This window comes from Scyliorhinus torazame, chromosome 19 (assembly GCF_047496885.1).
Source record: "Scyliorhinus torazame isolate Kashiwa2021f chromosome 19, sScyTor2.1, whole genome shotgun sequence".
Classification (NCBI taxonomy): domain Eukaryota; kingdom Metazoa; phylum Chordata; class Chondrichthyes; order Carcharhiniformes; family Scyliorhinidae; genus Scyliorhinus; species Scyliorhinus torazame.
Genome location: NC_092725.1, coordinates 88479902 through 88497971, shown reverse-complemented (window position 1 = coordinate 88497971; position 18070 = coordinate 88479902). Strand labels below are relative to the sequence as shown.

Below are 18070 nucleotides of genomic sequence, written 5' to 3'. Positions count from 1 at the left end.
TCCAATATTATCTTTAATTTCTGTTATAATCCATGATTGGCCACTTTTCCCGTTTTATTTTTGCATCAGAATGGAAGAACCATTGTTGCATTTCACCCATGCACTCTTTCCGCTGTCTCTCTTTAAGTAACGTACCCCAATCCATCATAGCTACCTCATGCCTCTTCCTATCATAGTTTCTTCCATTTCGATTCAGGACCCGAGTCCCAGAATCAACTCTGTCACTCTCCATCTTCTTGTATCATATTATGGTGGCTGAATCCCCAAGGGGCCTCACACAATTAGATTGCCAATTATTCCTTTCTCATTACACAATACCCAGTCGAGGATGTCCTGTTGGTTCATCAATGCATTTGTCCAGAAAACCATCCAGGAATTCCTCCTCTACGGTATTGTTACTAATTTGATTTGCCCAATCTATATGCACAGGGCACTGGTAGTAATCCTGAGATCACTACCTTCTGAAGTACTACTTTTCAACTTGCTTCTTAACTTCCTATATTCTGCATTTAGGGCCTCATCCCTTTTTTTACCTATGTTGTTTGTACCAATGTGTACTCTGACTACCGGCTGTTCGCCCTCCCCCTCCAGAATGTTCTGTAGTCACTCTGAGACATCCTTGACCCTAGCACCAGGGAAGCATATACCATTCTGGAGTCATAGAAACTCCTATCTATTCCCTTACAATTAAATCTCATATAACCTTTGCATTGCCCACACATTTTCCTCCTCCCCTTGCAACAGAGTCCACCATGGTGCAATAAATTTGGCTGTTGCTTTTCGCTCTTGCTTTCTGTCTGTCTGTCTGTCTGTCTTTCTTTCTGTCTTTCTGTCTCTCTTTCTTCCGCCACAGGGGATTCCTGTATTGCCTATCCAGTCCTCTTGATCTTCCTGGTGGTCACCCATTCCCTTCCTGCCTGCGACCTCTCTATATGGGGGGCTGCGAGGCAGAGGGGACCATTTAAAAGGTCGCTGTCTGTGGTGAGGTGAGTACAGATTAACTTGCTTACCTTGCAGGTCAGCTGTTGAGTTCGGGAGTGAGAGCTGGGACCTTAGAATCAGCGCGGGAATTTTGAAAAAGCGCGGGGGCTGCGAGGCAGAGGGGACCATTTAAAAGGTCGCTGTCTGTGGTGAGGTGAGTACAGATTAACTTGCTTACCTTGCAGGTCAGCTGTTGAGTTCGGGAGTGAGAGCTGGGACCTTAGAATCAGCGCGGGAATTTTGAAAAAGCGCGGGGGCTGCGAGGCAGAGGGGACCATTTAAAAGGTCGCTGTCTGTGGTGAGGTGAGTACAGATTAACTTGCTTACCTTGCAGGTCAGCTGTTGAGTTCGGGAGTGAGAGCTGGGACCTTAGAATCAGCGCGGGAATTTTGAAAAAGCGCAGATTAACAACTTGCTTACCTTGCAGGCCAAGACGATTTCAGCAGGAGCGGAGCAGGCTAGTCCATTTCAGCGGGGGCAGTGCGGAAGTGATTTCTGGGAGGTAAGTTTCTCCTTTAAATAAATTTTTTAAAAAAATTCTAGTGTTTAAGGTGGGAACAGGAAGTCGACCCGCGGACTTCTGGGAAGACCCTCACCAATAAATTCTGGTGGAGAGGAAACCCGAGACACTACACGTGTAGTGTCTCCCACCCGCCCTCCTCCTCTAACCTAATAATAAAACCCTTTGGTGTGAGGTAAGTACCATATTTTATTATTGTTATTAATTATTTTTTTTATTTTTTTTTTATATATAAAAAAATTTAATTTAGTTGTTAGCCAGATCTTGGTAGAAAGTTAGAGGAATGGCAGGGAAGGGAGTGCAATGTTCCTCCTGCAGGATGTTTGAGGTGAGGGATGCCGTTAGTGTCCCTGCTGATTTTACCTGCAGGAAGTGCTGCCATCTCCAGCTCCTCCAAGACCGAGTTAGGGAACTGGAGCTGGAGTTGGAAGAACTTCGGATCATTCGGGAGGCAGAGAGGGTCATAGATAGCAGCTTCAGGGAATTAGTTACACCAAAGATTGGAGATAGATGGGTAACTGTAAGAGGGACGGGGAAAAAACAGTCAGTGCAGGGATCCCCTGCGGTCGTTCCCCTGAGAAACAAGTATACCGCTTTGGATACTTGTGGGGGGGACGACTTACCAGGGGTAAGCCATGGGGTACGGACCTCTGGCACAGAGTCTGTCCCTGTTGCTCAGAAGGGAAGGGGGGAGAGGAGCAGAGCATTAGTAATTGGGGACTCAATAGTCAGGGGCACAGATAGGAGATTTTGTGGGAGCGTGAGAGACTCACGTTTGGTATGTTGCCTCCCAGGTGCAAGGGTACGTGATGTCTCGGATCGTGTTTTCCGGGTCCTTAAGGGGGAGCCCCAAGTCGTGGTCCACATTGGCACTAACGACATAGGTAGGAAAGGGGATAAGGATGTCAGGCAGGCTTTCAGGGAGCTAGGATGGAAGCTCAGAACTAGAACAAACAGAGTTGTTATCTCTGGGTTGTTGCCCGTGCCACGTGATAGTGAGATGAGGAATAGGGAGAGAGAGCAATTAAACACGTGGCTACAGGGATGGTGCAGGCGGGAGGGATTCAGATTTCTGGATAACTGGGGCTCTTTCTGGGGAAGGTGGGACCTCTACAGACAGGATGGTCTACATCTGAACCTGCGGGGCACAAATATCCTGGGGGGGAGATTTGTTAGTGCTCTTTGGGGGGTTTAAACTAATGCAGCAGGGGCATGGGAACCTGGATTGTAGTTTTAGGGTAAGGGAGAATGAGAGTATAGAGGTCAGGAGCTCAGATTTGACGTCGCAGGAGGGGGCCAGTGTTCAGGTAGGTGGTTTGAAGTGTGTCTACTTCAATGCCAGGAGTATACGAAATAAGGTAGGGGAACTGGCAGCATGGGTTGGTACCTGGGACTTCGATGTTGTGGCCATTTCGGAGACGTGGATAGAGCAGGGACAGGAATGGATGTTGCAGGTTCCGGGGTTTAGGTGTTTTAGTAAGCTCAGAGAAGGAGGCAAAAGAGGGGGAGGTGTGGCGCTGCTAGTCAAGAGCAGTATTACGGTGGCGGAGAGGATGCTAGATGGGGACTCATCTTCCGAGGTAGTATGGGCTGAGGTTAGAAACAGGAAAGGAGAGGTCACCCTGTTGGGAGTTTTCTATCGGCCTCCAAATAGTTCTAGGGATGTAGAGGAAAGGATGGCGAGGATGATCCTGGATAAGAGCAAAAGTAATAGGGTAGTTATTATGGGAGACTTTAACTTTCCAAATATTGACTGGAAAAGATATAGTTCGAGTACATTAGATGGGTCGTTTTTTGTTCAGTGTGTGCAGGAGGGTTTCCTGACACAGTTTGTTGACAGGCCAACAAGAGGCGAGGCCACATTGGATTTGGTTTTGGGTAATGAACCAGGCCAGGTGTTGGATTTGGAGGTAGGTGAGCACTTTGGGGACAGTGACCACAATTCGGTGACGTTTACGTTAAGGATGGAAAGGGATAAGTATACACCGCAGGGCAAGAGTTATAGCTGGGGGAAGGGAAATTATGATGCCATTAGATGTGACTTGGGGGGGATAAGGTGGAGAAGTAGGCTGCAAGTTTTGGACACACTGGATAAGTGGAGCTTGTTCAAGGATCAGCTACTGCGTGTTCTTGATAAGTATGTACCGGTCAGGCAGGGAGGAAGGTGCCGAGCGAGGGAACCGTGGTTTACCAAAGAAGTGGAATCTCTTGTTAAGAGGAAGAAGGAGGCCTATGTGAAGATGAGGTGTGAAGTTTCAGTTGGGGCGATGGATAGTTACAAGGTAGCGAGGAAGGATCTAAAGAGAGAGCTAAGACGAGCAAGGAGGGGACATGAGAAGTATTTGGCAGGAAGGATCAAGGAAAACCCAAAAGCTTTCTATAGGTATGTCAGGAATAAGCGAATGACTAGGGACAGAGTAGGACCAGTCAAGGACAGGGATGGGAAGTTGTGTGTAGAGTCTGAAGAGATAGGCGAGATACTAAATGAATATTTTTCGTCAGTATTCACTCAGGAAAAAGATAATGTTGTGGAGGAGAATGCTGAGCTCCAGGTAAATAGATTAGATGGCATTGAGGTACGTAGGGAAGAGGTGTTGGCAATTCTGGACAGGCTGAAAATAGATAAGTCCCCGGGACCTGATGGGATTTATCCTAGGATTCTCTGGGAGGCCAGGGAAGAGATTGCTGGACCATTGGCTTTGATTTTTATGTCATCATTGGATACAGGAATAGTGCCAGAGGACTGGAGGATAGCAAATGTGGTCCCTTTGTTCAAAAAGGGGAGCAGAGACAACCCCGGCAACTATAGACCGGTGAGCCTCACGTCTGTAGTGGGTAAAGTCTTGGAGGGGATTATAAGAGACAAGATTTATAATCATCTAGATAGGAATAATATGATCAGGGATAGTCAGCATGGCTTTGTGAAGGGTAGGTCATGCCTCACAAACCTTATTGAGTTCTTTGAGAAGGTGACTGAACAGGTAGACGAGGGTAGAGCAGTTAATGTGGTGTATATGGATTTCAGCAAAGCGTTTGATAAGGTTCCCCACGGTAGGCTATTGCAAAAAATACGGAGGCTGGGGATTGAGGGTGATTTAGAGATGTGGATCAGAAATTGGCTAGCTGAAAGAAGACAGAGGGTGGTGGTTGATGGGAAATGTTCAGAATGGAGTTCTGTCACAAGTGGAGTACCACAAGGATCTGTTCTGGGGCCGTTGCTGTTTGTCATTTTTATCAATGACCTAGAGGAAGGCGCAGAAGGGTGGGTGAGTAAATTTGCAGACGATACTAAAGTCGGTGGTGTTGTCGATAGTGTGGAAGGAAGTAGCAGGTTACAGAGGGATATAGATAAGCTGCAGTGCTGGGCTGAGAGGTGGCAAATGGAGTTTAATGTAGAGAAGTGTGAGGTGATTCACTTTGGAAGGAAAAACAGGAATGTGGAATATTTGGCTAATGGAAAAGTTCTTGAAAGTGTGGATGAGCAGAGGGATCTAGGTGTCCATGTACATAGATCCCTGAAAGTTGCCACCCAGGTTGATAGGGTGGTGAAGAAGGCCTATGGAGTGTTGGCCTTTATTGGTAGAGGGATTGAGTTCCGGAGTCAGGAGGTCATGTTGCAGCTGTACAGAACTCTGGTACGGCCGCATTTGGAGTATTGCGTACAGTTCTGGTCACCGCATTATAGGAAGGACGTGGAGGCTTTGGAACGGGTGCAGAGGAGATTTACCAGGATGTTGCCTGGTATGGAGGGAAAATCTTATGAGGAAAGGCTGATGGACTTGAGGTTGTTTTCGTTAGAGAGAAGAAGGTTAAGAGGAGACTTAATAGAGGCATACAAAATGATCAGAGGGTTAGATAGGGTGGACAGTGAGAGCCTTCTCCCGCGGATGGATATGGCTGGCACGAGGGGACATAACTTTAAACTGAGGGGTAATAGATATAGGACAGAGGTCAGAGGTAGGTTCTTTACGCAAAGAGTAGTGAGGCCGTGGAATGCCCTACCTGCTACAGTAGTGAACTCGCCAACATTGAGGGCATTTAAAAGTTTATTGGATAAACATATGGATGATAATGGTATAGTGTAGGTTAGATGGCTTTTGTTTCGGTGCAACATCGTGGGCCGAAGGGCCTGTACTGCGCTGTATTGTTCTATATGTGCTATCCATGATCCACTCTGTCTCACGGGTGCTCAAGGGTGCCCCCAGCCACTGCTTCCAGGATCTGAAGCTGGAGACACTTCCTGCACACATGCTGGCCCCAGGAACTGGAAATGTTCCACCACAAAATATTGACCTTACACACTATACACGGTAAAAGTAGTAATTACTTAACCGACTGTACTCACTGAATCAGCTGCTTCCATTTGCCCCACGTCAGTTTTGAATCCTGACTTCACCAATTCAGGATCTTCAAGCCAGCACTCCTCAGTCCCGCTCTTTTTCCCGCTCCTTTATCTTACCTGTTCCACTCTGTCTCACCCTTTCTCGCACTCCTTTATTCTCCCGACTCCGCTCTCTTCCTTGTGAACTTTTATCTCACGTTGCGCCTTTATCTTCCTTGATCTACTCTCTGTCTCACTCTTTCTTGTGCTCCTTTATTCTCCCGGCTCCGCTCTTAATCTTGTGCTCTTTTATCTCCTGGCTCAGCTCTCAGTCTCACTCCTTCTCGTGCTCTTAATCTCCCCGGCTACATGCTCAGTCTTTCTCTTTTATCTCCCCAGCTCCACTCTCAGTCTCGCTTTTTTTTGTACTCTTTTGTCCGCCCAGCTTTGCTCTCAGTCTTGCTTTTTCTCGTTCTTTTTTAACCTCCCAACTCCACTTTCCGTTGTCAGGAGCGACAGTTCTCTTTGCAGCTGGGTGTGGCTGTGATGGGAGCTGCTGCTACTGTGTCCCTTTAACCAGTTATTGTGCTACGGATATGTCATCCTATCCCTTTGATGTTACCTGGCTTGTAGCGTATAAGTGCTATTTTCCTTATTGTCATAATTTAAAAGATGATTCATTTCTCAATAATTTTTTGTCAGTTCTACCTTGTTTAACATTTCAAATGTTTGATCACATAAAAACCAAAATATTTACACACAGTTTCCAATAGTGTTTTCTGCACTCTGGACAATGTATCAGCAATGATGTTTTCTCTCCCAGCCACATGAATGATTTTCACATTAAATGGCTGTAGTACCAAACTCCATCTAAATAACCTAATGTTCCAATTTTGAAATATTTCCAGAAATATTAGTGCATTATTGTTTGTATATATGATTTGTTTCTGCTGTATTACTGATAACATAAATCTCAAAATGTTGTAATGCCAGTACCAAACTGTAAATCTCTTTTACAATTGTAGAATACTTCGGTTGATGAGGATTTAATTTCCTCCCCATATGCTTCTCAATTCCAAGGCCATCTTCCTATAACAAAACGGCTCCCCCACCAATGTCACTAGCATCGACAGCCAGTTTAAATTGTTTGTCATTCAATCCCGGCCCTGGGTCACTGTCCGTGTGGAGTTTGCACATTCTCCCCATGTTTGCGTGGGTTTCGCCCCCACAACCCAAAGATGTGCAGGGTGGGTGGATTGGCCATGCTAAATTGTCCCTTAATTGGAAAAATGAATTGGCAAGTCTAAATTTTTTTTAAAAATTGTTTGTCATACTTTTGGAGTGGCTAGCATTGGTGCTGTTGTGAACACAGTTTTTAAATGTTGGAGTGCAGTTTGGCAGTTCTCTATCCAGTTAAATTTCTTGTTCTTTTTCAAGAGTTCTGTTCATGGTACTACACACTGCTCAGGTTCGGCACAATCTCATGGTAAAATTCACTCATTCGCAGAAATCTTAACATTTATTTTCTTGTTGTAGGTTCTGGAAAATCCCAAATGGCCTGTATTTTTGCATCTCATGGAGTCATCTGATCATGTCCCACGATATTTCCTAAATATGAAATTTGAGCTTTAGCAAATACACTTTTGCCAAATTCATGACTAGCTTAGCTTCTTTTAATTGTTCAAACAGTCCTTTTAGATGTTGCAGATATTCTTCCCGACTTCGACTAGACACCACTAAATCGTCAATGTACACTGCACAGTGACTCAGTCCCTGAATGTATTTATTGGTTAGTCTCCGAAATTTTGCAGGTGCGTTCTTCACCCCGAATGGCATAACTTTAAATTGGTAAAGTGCGTTTGGCGTCACAAATGCTGAGAGTTCCTTTGCCCTCTCAGGCAAAGGTACTTATCAATATCCCTTTAGCAAGTCTATTTTTGTAATGAATTTAGACTGTCCAGCTCTTTCAATTAAATCCTCCAACCAGGGTATTGGAAAAAAAATTGCTCTTGGTGACGACATTCACTTTCCTGTAGGCCACACCAAGTCTTTATGTTCCTGCTGGCTTCGGCGTCACCTTCATTATGATAGGTGAGCTCCAATCACTAGATCTCAATTCAGTAATGTCATTTTGGAGCATATATACAATTTCCTTCTGTACTTGTGTTAACGTTATGATAACTTTGCTTGATTTAACCTATCTAGATGTTTTATTCGAACTGATTCACCCACATCCACATCATGCATCACTATCTCCGTTTAATCTAATTTATTCCCACAAATACATTTATAACATTGTAGTAACTCTTCCAATTGCCTCAGCTCATATCTGAAAGTTATTTGTCCACTTTTGAGAAAGCCATCTTCAGTTTCAGGGAAGGTGTAATCATAGAATTTACAGTGCAGAAGGAGGCCATTTGGCCCCTCGAGTCTGCACCATTCCTTGAAGGAGCACCCTACTTAAGCCCTTTTGGGACACTAAGGGGCAATTTAGCATGGCCAATTCACTTAACCTGCACATCTTAGGACTGTGGGAGGAAACCACAGCAACCGGAGGAAACCCACGCAGACACGGGTAGGAAGTGCAAACTCCCCTCAGACAGTCACCCGAGGCCGGAATTGAACCCGGGTCCCTGGAACTATGAGGTAGCAGTGAAAACCACTGTGCTATCTTCTCGGTTCGAGTTTTAGATTTTAACTGGCTTCCCTAACTTGTTTTCAGGGTTGATAGTTCTCTGCAGCTGGGTGTGGCTGTAATGGTAGCTGCTGCTACAGTGTCCCTACCTCCAGTTTTTGTGCTATGGATATTTCATTTTTTGCCCTTTGATGTTACCCACCCCGTGCTCAAGTGCTCATTTCGTTAACTCTCCACTTTTAAGCTACCTCTTCTACACCCCATTGTTTCCTCTAGTCAGATGGGTAAACGTGTTTTTCTCACTGGTTTGCTAATTAACATGTCAAAAAAACCTTTAGACAGCTGGCTTATCAATTCAACGTTTTAATTTTATTGCAATTTCATTTTTTAATCTTAATTTTCCCCAATTTTCTTTAAAAATAAATAAATTTAGAGTACCCAATTCCTTCCTTTCCAATTAAGGGGCAATTTTAGCTTGGCCAATCTGCCTACCTTGCACTTCTTTGGATTTGTGGGGGTGAGACCCACGCAGACACAAAGAGAATGTGCAAACTCCACATGGACAGAATTTTCCCCAATTCTTAGCATCGCCCTTTCCAAATCCACAACCCCAACCACCTAGAAGAACAAGGGCAACTGCTGGATGGAAACACCACCCCCTGCAAGTTCCTCGCCAAGGCATGACATGGAATGATATGGTTGGCCTTTCACTATCACTGGATCAACATGCTGGAACTATCTTCCTAACAACACTGTGATGAACCAACAGCACATGGACTATACCTGCTCAAGGGCAATGAGGAGTGTGAAATAAATGGTGACCTAACCAGTGACACCCACATCCCAAGGAAATGAGATGTGAGGTGGTCAGTGTGGTACATGAACATTGGCATTTAGACTGATTCTTGATCAGTAAGGGAATCCAGGGTTTCGATGAAAGGGCAAGAAAGTGAACGTGAGGAATGTCCGATCAGCCATGATCCTATTGAATAGCAGAGCAGGCTGGAGGGCCCAAATAGTCCATTCCTGTTCCTATTTCTTATGGTCTTGTATTTAAAGCTGAGATAGACAGACATGGGTCAGTGAGTTTCTGTGCTAATGCTTTCAGGCTAGAGGAGATGGAGAAATGTTCATTAATGGTTTCCCCTCCTTGCTGTGTGGAATCCTGTCATTCCTTTCCATTTCTATAAACTGTAAAGTCCATCAAATCAGGATTGTTGGAAATCTAATTGTATTACATCTACAGCATTACTATTGTCTACTCTTTCTGTTACTTCCCTAAATAATTCAATCGGTCAGTCAAGCATGATTTTCCCTTTTTGAAATCTGTGCTTACACTTAACGCACACTGACACAGTGGTTAGCACTGCTGCCTCACAGCACCAGCGGCCTAGGTTCAATTCTGGCCTTGGGTGACTGTCTGTGTTGAGATTGCATGTTCTCCCCCTGTCTGCGTGGGTTTCTTCCCACAGTCCAAAGATGTGCAGGTTAGGTGGGGTTACAGGGATAGGGCGGGGGAGTGAGCCTAGGTAGAGTGCTTTTTCAGATGGTCGGTGCAGGCTTGATGGGCCGAATGGCCTGCTTCTGCATGGTAGGGATTCAGTGGATTATAATTTGTCTCTAGGGGTTTATTTTATTTCATATTTTGGAAAGAATTCTAATATCTTTCCTACGCTTAACATTAAAAGCTGGCACCTCGACTGTTCTTTGCACTTCTTCCATCTCCCCTTTTAAATACACATTAGTTGACAGGCATAATTCCCTTTTACAATAAATTGTTGGATACATTGCTGTCTTCCCTAATTTCTTTCAAAATATGTTCACGCAATCTATCTGGACCAGGGGTTTTATCCTCATTTTATCAATTATCTGCTGTTTTCTGTTTTAAATATTTATATATATTCTTTGATCTCTTCTCATGACATTTCCACCATTTAGTCTCCCCGACAAAGTAGCTATTGCATATTTCTGCTATATTGTTGCCTGTGAGTTTATCGCATCATTTAAGAATCCTGTCCCTAACCTGAGATTTTATCATTTGTGTCTGTAGAATATTCTTTAAATTCCTTAATAATTTAATTTAATTGTTTCTCTTTAACTTTATAATTGTCTGTGTTTACTCCTTTACTGTTTCATATTCCTTTTCATTACCCTCCCATTTGTCTATATACTTGACTTCTGCCTATTCTTTCTTATCCTTCTTTATTCTTCCCATGCAATGTAAATGTAATGTCACCATAGTCCCAGATGACCATAGGCTTCTTTCCCCTTTGAGGGGGAGAGCTGACTGGTGGTGATTTAACCTGAGGATCACCACACCTCGGGCGAGGAGCAAGGTTGAGAAGGCAGGACCTTCATGAATAACCTCAGCGCTTCCGGTTGCGGCTATGCCTAGATAGGTCGCACGTTCGGCAGCTCCCGCCAGGAATGGACTTTTGGGCTCTCTAGAGGGGCCCCAATGGCAATTGTTCGACGGCTTCCAGTGTGGGAAGGTGACAGCAAGGTCCCCCCGACATTATATGGATTGGACCAGGAGTGGAGCGGTGAAAAAAGTGATCTTGGAGCAGCGAAAAGTGAGAGGGAGAAAAAACAAGATGGCGGCGGGTGGAGACCAAGCAGCATGGGCACAGTGGTCGCAGGAGCAGCAGGGGTTTCTTAGACGCTGCTTTGAGGAGCTGAAAACCGAAATGCTGGCGCCAATGAAGGCGGCGATTGAGAAGCTAGTGGAGACCCAGAAGGCCCAAGGGGCGGCGATCCGGGAGGTGCAGCAAAAAGCCTCGGAGAATGAGGACGAGATCTTGGGCCTGGCGGTGAAGGTGGAGGCGCACGAGGCGCTGCACAAGAGGTGGGCGGAAAGATTTGAGGACCTGGAGAATAGGTCGAGGAGGAACAATCTTCGGATTCTGGGTCTCCCCGAAGGAGTGGAGGGGCCTGATGCTGGGGCATATGTGAGCACGATGCTCAATTCACTGATGGGCGCAGGAGCCTCCCCGAGGCCTCTGGAGCTAGATGGGGCTCACCGGGTCCTAGCAAGGAGACCCAAGGCCAACGAGACGCCAAGGGCTGTAGTGGTGAGGTTTCACCGCTTTACGGACAGAGAGTGTGTCCTGAGATGGGCCAAGAAAGAGCGGAGCAGCAGGTGGGAGAACACGGAGATCCGAATCTACCAGGACTGGAGTGCAGAGGTGGCTCAGAAGAGAGCGGGTTTTAATCGCGCTAAGGCGGTGCTCCATCGAAAGGGGGTGAAGTTCGGTATGCTGCAGCCAGCGCGATTGTGGGTCACGTTCCAGGATCGGCATCACTATTTCGAAACGCCTGATAAGGCATGGAGATTTATACGGACTGAAAAGTTGGACTCAAATTGAGGGTTTGTTTTGGGGGGATGTTTACTGTGTATCTGTGTATATAGTGTTTATTACATTTAGGGAATGTTCCTCTGGTTTGGGTGCTGGATGGGGATGGGTGAAGGGATTGGATGGGGAGACTGTGGGAGAGTGTGGGCGTCGGTGTTGGAGGGGCAGACCCCCACGAAGGAAGAGGGGGAGTGGAGGCCCGGGGATGGGGAATTGGGGTAAGGCCGCAAAAGGAGCTGCGCCAGAGGGGGCGTGGCCGGCTCAGGAAAGCGCGGGCTTTTTCCCGCGCTAGGGAAGGACGGGGGTGGGGGCCGGGGGGGGGGGGGATAGGCGGTGCTGGAGAGGAGCGCACACTGACTGCCAGGGAGGGGGAGGGGGGATTCTCACATTGGAGGAGGTCGATGGAATGGCGGGAGAGGCCAGGATCAGCAGACTTACGGGAGTGTTATGGGGGGAGCAAAAGAGCTCGATGTGGATCTAGCGAGGGGAGGGGAGGGGGAGAGGGGGGTATAGGGTTGCTGCTGCATTGGCCAAAGGGGAGCTGGACGTAGGAGAGGTGGTTGGGGTGGGGGTCCGCCGTCTGGGGGACTGGGGGGTGCGGGATGCGCGGGCATGTGACTGGCCTAGAAAAGGAGATGGCTAGTCGGCGGGGGGGGGGGGGGGGGGGGGGGGGGAGCAGCAGCCCCCCAATCCGGCTGATAACTTGGAATGTGAGGGGCCTGAACGGGCCGGTCAAGAGGGCCCGGGTGTTCGTGCACTTAAAGGGACCGAAGGCAGACGTGGAATATTGTAGTAGATAATGGAGGTCGATATGTGATGGTGAGTGGTAGGTTGCAGGGGGTGCGGGTGGTACTGGTAAATGTATATGCCCCAAACTGGGATGATGCCGGATTTATGAAACGCATGCTGGGTCGGATTCCGGACCTGGAGGTAGGAAGCTTGATAATGGGGAGGGATTTCAACACGGTGCTGGACCCAAAACTGGCCCGTTCTAGGTCCAGGACGGGTAAGAGGCCGGCTGCGGCCAAGGTGCTTAGGGGGTTTATGGACCAGATGGGGGAGTGGATCCATGGAGGTTTGTCAGGCCCCAGGCCAGGAAATTTTCATTCTTTTCCCACGTCCACAGAGCCTACTCCCGGATAGATTTTTTTATTTTGAGTCGGGCGCTAATCCCGAAAGTGGAGGGAACGGAGTATTCGGACATAGCCATCTCAGACCACGCCCTGCACTGGGTGGAGCTGGAGTTAGGAGAGGAGAGGGACCAGCGCCCGCTGTGGCGTCTAGATGTGGGATTATTGGCGGATGAGGAGGTGTGCGGGCGGGTGCATTGAAAGATATTTGGAGGCCAATGACAACTGGGAGGTGCAGGTGGGGGTAGTCTGGGAGGCGCTGAAGGTGGTCAGGGGAGAGTTAATCTCCAACAGGGCCCACAGGGAGAAGAGAGAGCAGGGAGAGGGAGAGGTTGGTGGGGGAGATCTTAAGGGTGAACAGTAGATATGTAGAGGCCCCAAAGGAGGGACTACTCAGGGAGCGGCGGAACCTCCAGACGGAGTTCGACCTGTTGACCACAGGGAAAGCAGAGGCACAGTGGAGGAAAGCGCAAGGGGGGATGTATGAGTATGGGGAGAAGGCGAGTCGGATGCTGGCACACCAGCTTCGTAAGAGGGAGGCAGCGAGGGAGATAGGGGGAGACGATTTTTGGATCAGCTGAGGTTCCCGAGGGTGGAGGAGCAGGAGGTGACTGGTTTAGGGGCACCAATCGGGCTGGAGGAGCTGGTTAAAGGATTGGGGAGCATGCAGGCGGGGAAGGCCCCGGGGCCAGATGGGTTCTCGGTTGAGTTTTACAGGAAATACGTGGACCTGCTAGGCCCATTGCTAGTGAGGACTTTCATTATGGCAAGGGAGGGGGGGGACCTTGCCCCCGACAATGTCCGAGGCGCTGATCTCTCTGATCCTGAAGCGGGACAAGGACCCACTGCAGTGTGGGTCGTATAGACTGATCTCGCTCCTCAATGTGGATCTTAAGTTGCTGGCAAAAGTGCTGGCTACGAGAATTGAGGACTGTGTCCCGGGGGTGATTCATGAGGACCAGACGGGATTTGTAAAGGGCAGGCAGCTAAACACTAATGTGCGGAGGCTCCTCAATGTGATTATGATGCCCTCGGTGGAGGGAGAAGCGGAGGTAGTGGCAGCTATGGACGCGGAGAAGGCCTTCGACCGGGTGGAGTGGGAATATCTTTGGGAAGTGTTGCGGAGGTTTGGGTTCGTGGAGGGGTTCATCAGCTGGGTCAGATTACTATATAGAGCCCCGGTGGAGAGTGTGGCTACGAATCAGCGGAGGTCGGAGTACTTTCGGCTGTACCGAGGGACGAGGCAGGGGTGCCCCCTGGCCCCCTTGCTGTTTGCATTGGCAATTGAGCCTCTGGCCATGGCACTAAGGGAGTCCAGGAAATGGAGGGGACTGGTCTGAGGGGGAGAGGAACATCGGGTGTCGCTGTATGCGGACAACCTGTTGCTGTATGTGGCAGATCCAGTGGAGGGGATGGCGGAGGTCATGCGGATCCTAAGGGAGTTTGGGGACTTCTCGGGGTATAAGCTTAATGTAGGGAAAAGTGAGCTCTTTGTGGTGCATCCAGGGGACCAGACGACCTGCCGTTGAAGAGGGCGGAAAGGAGCTTTCGGTACTTAGGGATCCAGGTGGCTGGGAGTTGGGGGGCCCTGCACAAACTCAATTTGACGTGGTTGGTGGAGCAGGATTTCAAAAGATTGGATGTGCTGCCACTCTCGCTAGCGGGCAGGATGCAGTCGGTTAAAATGATGATCATCCCGAGGTTTCTCTTTGTGTTCCAGTGCCTTCCCATTATGATTCCCAAGGCCTTTTTCAAACGGGTAGGTAGGAGTATCATGGATTTCGTGTGGGCAAATAAGACCCCGAGGGTAAAGAGGGTGTTTCTGGAGCGTAGTAGGGACAGGGGAAGGCTGGCTCTGCCGAATTTGTGCGACGATTATTGGGCAGCCAATGTGGCGATGATCCGTAAGTGGGTAATGGAGGGAGAGGAGGCGGCGTGGAAGAGGTTAGCGATGGCGTCCTGTGTGGGCACGAGCCTGAGGGCACTGGCGACGGCACCGCTGCCGCTCTCGCCGACAAGGTACACCACGAGTCCGGTGGTGGCGGCGACGTTGAAGATCTGGGGGCAGTGGAGACGACACAAGGGCGAGGTGGGAGCCTCGGTTTGGTCCCCGATTCGGGAGAACCATCGGTTCGTCTCGGGAAGGATGGGTGGGGGATTTCGGAGCTGGCATCGGGCAGGGATTAGAAGAATGGGGGACCTGTTTATAGATGGGACGTTTGCGAGCCTGGGGGCGCAGGAGGATAAGTTTGGGTTACCCCCGGGAAATGCTTTCAGGTATATGCAAGTGAGGGCGTTTGTGAGGCGGCAGGTGAAGGAATTCCCGCTGCTCCCGGCACAGGGGACTCAGAACAGGGTGATTTCGGGTGTATGGGTTGGAGAAGGCAGGGTTTCGGCGATCTACCAGGAGCTGAAAGAAGAGGAGGAGGCCTCGGTAGAGGAGTTAAAGGGCAAGTGGGAGGAGGAGCTTGGGGAGGAGATAGATGAGGGTCTGTGGACTAATGCCCTGAGTAGGGTTAATTCTTCCTCCTCTTGCGCCAGGCTCAGCCTGATACAATTCAAGGTTATTCACAGAGCGCATCTGACAGGGCGAGGTTGAGTAGGTTCTTTGGGGTGGAGGATAGATGTAGGAGGTGCTCGGGAAGCCCGGCGAATCGCGTCCACATGTTCTGGTCGTGCTCGGCATTGGATGGGTTTTGGAGGGGTTTCGCGAGGACTATGTCCAAGGTGGTGAAAGTCCAGGTCAAGCCGAGTTGGGGGTTGGCACTATTTGGGGTAACGGACGAGCCGGGAGTGCAGGAGGCGAAAGAGGCCGGTATCCTGGCCTTTGCGTCCCTGGTAGCCCGGCGGAGGATCTTGCTATTATGGAAGGACGCAAAGCCCCCCAGTGTGGAAGCCTGGATAAATGACATGGCAGGGTTCATTAAGCTGGAGAGGATAAAGTTTGCCTTACGAGGGTCTGTGCAGGGGTTCTTCAGGCGGTGGCAACCGTTCCTAGACTATCTCGCGGAGCGTTAGGAGGAGGTCAGCAGCAGCAGCAACCCAAGGGGGGGGGGAGGAGGGAGGGGGTCTCTTTCAGGGTGGAATTCGGCTGGGTGCGGGGGGGCTTCCCTACAGGTATGTTTGAATGTCATATGGGGGGGGTTACTGTATACGGGGAAACCCAATGTAAAAGTTTTGTACAATTTTTGACTGTTGTGTTTGCGTTTCTTTCTTTTTGTTATTTGGGGGGGGGGGTTTGTTAAAAATTTGAATAAACACATTAAAAAAAAAATAACCTCAGCTGGTACGGGAATTGAACCCACACTGCTGGCCTCCCTCTGCATCACAAACCAGCTGTCTAACCAAGTGAGCTAAACTGGGCCCAGAGTGTGTGGTTACTGGCTAGTTTGTTCTTTTTAGTAGGATATGTTTCTCCTGAATGTTATTAATTCGTCTATATGGTTTTCATTGTACTTCTCTAGTTCCAATCCCCTTAAAATCAGCTTACTTCCAATTTATTACTCTGATCTGAGTGCTGCTCGTGTCCTTGCCAAATATTTACCTGAAAACTTATGATCTTGACATTCCCCCTACACTTGCTTCTCCTCTATGGTTCAGTTCACATTTCTAGATCCAGCAGTGCTCCCTCTTATTGTTTTGCTTACACGAGTAAAATGCAGTCCTGCATTGGAAAACCTCTACCCCGTTCTGCCAGTTTATTTGGAGGTAGTTAAAATTTCCTATGCTTTCTATGTCCTGTACCCATATTTGCTTCTGTATTTTTTCCTCCATCTCCTTTCCACTGCTATTATTGTAATCAATCCAGGTGAATTCTGTTTCTAATGATCTGCTAGTTATGTATCTTTTCCGGTCGCCGTTGTTATGTGATCAGTCCAGTTCCCACCCTCCTCGGTCTCCCTGATTCTTTCATTCTCATGTGATATTTAGTTGTGGCCATGTTTCAGTGATTCCTCATCACAGATTATTGTCTCCCGTTCCACCCCATGTAATTTTGGTGCTCTTTGCATTGCTATACAGGCAGCTTAATTTGTCTTTTGTAGGTGTCACTCTGAGCATTGATTACCTTTGATCCTTACCTTGGCCTCAACTTTAATCTCCTAAATTCTCTTATCTTCAGATTTGTTATTTTCACCTCCATTCAGCTGTTTGTGAGATGTTTGTTGGCTGATGGTCAAGCCCACTTCAACAACGACGACGTTGCTTGACTGGGAGCCAGTGTTGGTCAGCGAGCGTTGGGGGAGAGAGATGGATGAACGTATTGCAAGTTAGGACTTGTGCAGCAGAGTTTTGGATGACCTGAAGTTTACAGAAGGTAGAATGTGGGAGACCAGCCAGGAGTGAGTTGGAATAGTTGAATCTAGAGGTAATGAAGGCATGGATGAATAGCAGATGAGCTGGCACTGCGCCAAAATCAGGTGATGTTATGGAGGTAGAAATAGGTGGTCTTGGTAATAGTATGCATATGAGGACCAGATCATCTTGGGATCAATTATGACACCAAAGTTGTGTGAACAGATTGACAAATATCAGGCTAGTGCCAAGGAGAGGGTTGGGGATGGTAGCTCGGGAAATGAGTTTGGAGCAGGGGCTGATAATGACTTCAATCTGCCCAATATTTAATTGGAGGACATTTCTGACTTGTCCAGTGCTGGATGGCGGATAAGCAATCTGATAATTTAGTAAACGTGGAGGAGTTGAGAGAGGTAATGGTGAGGTAGAGCTGGGTATCCTCTGTACATGTGAAAATTTTGATGATGGCACCGAGGGACGGTATGTAGATGAAAAATAGGAAGGGGTCATGGACTAATCCTTGGGGCCACAAGACGTAACAGGTTGGGAGCAGGAAGAGAAGCCATTGCTTTTTTGTGGATACGATTAGATAGATAAGGATGGAACCAGGTGAGAGCAGTCCCACCCATCTGGACTGCCTATGAATGGTTGGCACACATAGCGTTGTTCCACCAACGAAAGCACTAGAGGTTTTTGAATGGCGGTTACCCTCAGCGAATTGCTGTGTCTGCAGAAAACCTCTGTTTTTGATCTTGGGGCCGTATTCATTGGCAGGCAGAGATACTAGCACTGTTGCCTCTTGTATTTATCTCTCATACTGCATTCATTTCACAATTC

At 48.1% G+C, this 18070-nt stretch overlaps 1 protein-coding gene across 1 annotated transcript in view; it reads left to right on the top strand.

Annotated features, from left to right (window-relative positions):
* LOC140395919 (cysteine and glycine-rich protein 2) overlaps positions 1-18070 on the top strand; it is a 38776-nt gene that overhangs the window by 20160 nt on the left and 546 nt on the right. The window lies entirely within an intron of this gene.